General features: G+C 45.6%; 1 pseudogene; it reads left to right on the top strand.

The window, feature by feature from the left end:
• The window catches only part of LOC149589727 (large subunit ribosomal RNA), an 8,727-nt pseudogene that overhangs the window by 1,724 nt on the left and 2,003 nt on the right, over positions 1 to 5,000 (top strand).

Raw genomic sequence — 5,000 nt, 5'->3', positions numbered from 1 at the left:
CGAGCGTAAGTTCGCCTGGAGCCGCCTCTGGTGCAGATCTTGGTGGTAGTAGCAAATACTCAAGTGAGAACCTTGAGGACTGAGGTGGAGAAGGGTTCCATGTGAACAGCAGTTGAACATGGGTCAGTCGGTCCTAAGGGATAGGAGAAATCCGTTCCGAGGCGGGACCTCTCATTCGCAAGTCCCGCTGGTGACCGAAAGGGAATCGGGTTAATATTCCCGAACCCGGACACGGAGATCGTCCCCTTCGGGGGTACATTGCGGTAACGCAAACGAGCTCGGAGACGTCGACGGGCATTCAATTTTCTCCCTCTGGGAAGAATCGCCCAGAGTTAAGCTCAATCTTTGGCTTAATTTCCAAACTACGCAATGCTAAAATTAAGCCCCATCAAAAGATAGTCATGATGAGGGATTTCCTCTTGCCACGCTTTGTCCATCTACTTACGCTTTCTAATTATACGAAGTCTGACCTCATAAAGGTCGACAAATCTGTTAAGATTTTTGTCAGACAATTTTTACGTCTACCCAATTATAGTCCGGAGGGGTTCTTTTATGTCGGGCTCAGAGATGGCGGCCTTGGTCTTCCTTGCTTCGCTACTCATACTCCATTAAACTCTCTCTCTAGGTTATTAAATCTAAAAAGCTCAAATCATCCTTTGATAAAACTTTTAATTAATACCCCCTACTTTGAAACGCTCCTTAACCGATTGCGAATGTTCACTCTGCAAATCGGGGAGACAAAGGAGGATGTCAAGAGTTACTGGAGAGAGAGACTGTTTGAGACAGTTTACGGAGCGGGCCTTCGTGAAGCCCTGGATAGTCCAATATCCAATGCATTCTTAATGGAAACCAAGCGAGCAAAGTCCTGTAAGCAATTCTGCGAATGGATAAAACTACGCCTTAATCTTCTCCCATGTAGAGGAGCCCCCTCGAACCAAGGTAATAAGAACTGTCGGGTGGGCTGCCCAAGGGTAGAGAGCCTGTCCCACATTAGCAACTCTTGTCCTCTTTCGAAGACTAAATATATATCTAGGCACGATAAGATCGTCAGTCTCATTAAATCCTCCTGCAAAAAGCCTGGCGTTGAAATCGCGCTAGAGCCACGGCTAGTAGATGCTATGGGTAATATCCATAAGCCTGACTTGGTGATCGTCAGTGAGGAAGAGTTGATGGTGTGCGATGCTTACTGCCCTTGGGAAGCCCCCCGTAGTCTTGATAGTGCGTACCAGAGCAAGCTGGACACTTATGACAAGCCAGAAGTTATTGCAGCCCTCAACACAGTTTGGCCTGGCCGAACCGTTCAGTTCTCTGCGTTCGTGGTTTCGGCTCGCGGCGTTTGGTGCAAGCGCAATAACATTATTTGCGACTATCTTGGCTTGGGCGCTGGCTTTCGTCGACTTGTGTGCCAGGTTGCTCTGGAGCAGACTATGAGGATCTATAAAAGCTTTATGAGCGCAGCTCACTATTAAATTTAAATTTAAATGAAAATTTAAAATTACACTAATACCCACCTTAATTATTATGACTGCTCTGGTGGTGTCCGCAAATAAAAATAGTGTTAATGAAAAGTAATTCGAACTAAATTAAAACTAAATTAAAACCAAAATTAAATTAACACTTAACTTAACTAATTAAAACTTACCTTTGTTGAACCTGAAAAATGGAAAAAAAAATTAATTAATAATGTTACATTAAACTTACCGTTTTTATGTTACTCGTAATCACGCATGAACTTAAAAAAAAAAAATAAGAAATGGCTTGTACCCTGCTACTTAATAATTAACATGAACCCCATGTATTTTTGAGGGACTAAATAAAGATTTTATGTAGCCAAATGCCTCGTCATCTAATTAGTGACGCGCATGAATGGATTAACGAGATTCCCACTGTCCCTATCTACTTCGTCAATACTGTTTGGATGAGTCTATTGACATTATCCTTCTTTCTGATCCTTATCTCGTTTTTGGTCGAGTTGTCGGTTTACCGGTCACGTCGCGCATCTTTTGTCATCCTGTCACTCCCAAATGTTCTGTTGTTATACTCAACAAAACTTACGACGTTATGTTACTTCGCTCTAGCCCTGCTATGGTTACCGTGGAGATACGCATTCGGGGCTCGCAGTTACGTGTCACGTGCGTTTACGCTACCCCCACTTGCGATTTCGATGATTTCTTGCGAGGCGTGACCGCCACTATTGACGACTTTGGCCATGATCACATGGTGATCGGAGGCGACTTTAATGCAAAGCACGGTCTCTGGGGTTCGCCTATCACGGATGCCAGAGGTCTTGACTTGTTAGACGTAATAAATGGCAGTGATTTATTTTCCGTGAATGATCCTCAATTTGGTCCAACCTTTAACGGTAATGGTACAAGTTACATCGACTTAACTCTCACCTCGATTGACATTGCCGACAACATCAGGGACTGGCGTATCTTAGATTCCGTCACGCTCTCTGACCACCGTCTTATTCTTTATACGTTCGATACGACCGCCGCAATTCACAATTACAGAGCTGGCTATAGCCTACGTGACGTTGACTGGCCTTTCCTGCAGCAAGCATTGTCTACCTTTGCTGCTACTCATTGCCCCCGTTCTCTTGATACCACTAGGGCTATCGACGAATTTGTTGCTTCTCTCACTGATGGTATTATCGCATGGTGTGACACTCACCTTAAACGTAAGTGCTCCCAACTCACGCACCGCTTAGTCCCCTGGTGGTCTAAATCCCTACAAATAGAAAGGAAAAAGGTTAATTCCCTTCGTCGTCGCTTTCAGCGGTGTCAAAATCCTCATCTGCGCGCAACTTACTTCACCGCGTTCAAACAAGCCTCAGCCCAATTCAGGCTGTCTATCAAAAGGGCCAAGCTTGAATCTTGGAGGCTGTTTTGTTCCACGGTAGATGATGTAAACCCTTTCACGGTTCCCTATAAAATTTGTTCCCAACGTCTTAAATGCCCGACATCCTTATCTTGTGTTCGGAATAGTGCAGGGACTCTGACAACTTCCGTTCTCGACACTCTTCATACGATTGTTGACGCATTATACCTTCCTGACGACCCTCAAGTTGATCTGGCCTGTCACACTGCCACTCGGGAAGCTGTAGCGACCCCCCCCTGATACTCCTGATGACGTTCCATTTACTGTTGATGAAATATCAGCCGTTCTTAAAAATATGCCACCCAATCGAGCTGTTGGGATTTCTGGTATACCGGTCGAAGTTGTCCTGCATTTACACACAGCGAACCCTGCCATTCTCCAAACACTCTATAATGCGTGCTTAAGGCTTCATTATTTCCCGCCAGCTTGGAAGACTTCACGGCTTCTGTTGCTCAACAAACCGGGTCGCGACCCTACCAATCCCCGTTCTTATCGCCCCATATGTCTCCCGGAGTCATTGGGGAAAATACTCGATAAGCTTATAACAGACCGCCTCACTTACTACCTAGAAAGCAACAGACTCTTAGATCACCGTCAATTTGGTTTCCGTTCGGGCAAATCCACTTCCCATGCTCTTGCGGTAGTTGATACCCACATCACCGAGAACAAGAGGAATGGGTATTACACTTCGTTGCTCTCCCTCGATATTGAAGGGGCGTTCGACAATGTTTGGATCCCCGCCATTCTACACTCCTTAAAACTGAAACACTGTCCCAGTAATCTTTATACCACCATCCAGAGCTACCTTCTGGACCGTAGTGCGGTTATCGTATCACCCAATCTAATAATAACTAAAACCCTCTCACGTGGCGTTCCTCAAGGTTCGTGCATCGGTCCGATCTTGTGGAATGTTGTCTGCGACTCCGTCTTCAATATTGAACTCGACCCACTAGTGGAGATTCAGGCATTTGCTGATGATCTCCTGGGTATCGTTCGCTCCAAATCGCGCCGTGGTTTGGAACTTCTTGCCAATGACTTTCTGGATTCCATACATAACTGGTGTTTAACTAATAAACTTACAATATCTGCTGCCAAATCTCAGGCTTTAACGTACGTACGACCAGGTTGTCAGAAGAATCGTCCTCCAATCTTCCGAATGAATACTCACAAATTAAAGCACGTTAAAACTCTTCGCATATTAGGTGTCGTCTTGGACGAAGACCACACCTACCTTCCCCATCTAGCGGAAGTGTACAGTAAGGTGTCTTCTCTTGCCCAGCAACTAGCATTGATTGCCCGGAATACTTGGGGTGTCAAGGGCCGGGCATTGAAACTAATTTATAAATCAGGCATCGAGCGCTACGTGACATATGCCTGTGGTGTTTGGTATCGTGACACCGTCGCCATTAATCGAAAACTCACTACTATCCAAAGGGTCCCGTTATTACGCATAGCGCGCGCTTACCGCACGGCTCCTACAGCTGCCCTACAAGTCCTTACTGGAATTTTACCGCTTCATATAACCGTTAGTAAGGAGGCTGCCCTATTTAAGGGTTTCACCCTTATGAAACCAACCTCCCATTTTGACCTGAAACTCCGAGGATTTCCTTATCAGTATCCTCTAAACAAGGACTTCCTTCATCCAACCCAGCGCACTTCTTATCTTTGCCCACCATTGGACCCTACTGGGCAGGGTCTAGAATTATTTACTGACGGTTCCAAGACGGATGACGCTGTCGGTTGTGCTTTCGTCGTTTTTCATAACGGGGCGGAAATTTGTTCCAGGGAATTCCGCCTTCTGCCTCATAACACCGTCTATGACGCAGAGCTCACCGCGATTTATAAGGCAACCTCTTGGTTGATAACTCACGCAATAACGGACTCTGGTCTTCTCTTTACGGATAGCCTTTCCGCAGTCACTGCTTTGCGCAATCGTACCACAACTAATCCTATAGTTTATAATATTAAACTAAACTTAGCAAAATTAAACTACATCCAAATCTCTTGGGTCAAGGCTCATGTAGGGACTCAGGGGAACGAGCGTGCGGATGCCTTGGCAAAATCGGCGGCTTACAACCTGACGTGTCCCTTAGTTGAAATAGATCAGACGCGCCACTCAC

Source organism: Phalangium opilio, unplaced genomic scaffold (genome assembly GCF_054372755.1).
Source record: "Phalangium opilio isolate 3A_F unplaced genomic scaffold, DU_Popi_V2 ptg000521l_1, whole genome shotgun sequence".
NCBI lineage: Eukaryota > Metazoa > Arthropoda > Arachnida > Opiliones > Phalangiidae > Phalangium > Phalangium opilio.
Note: the sequence above shows the minus strand (reverse complement) of the source record. Positions and strands in the feature narration are given on the sequence as shown.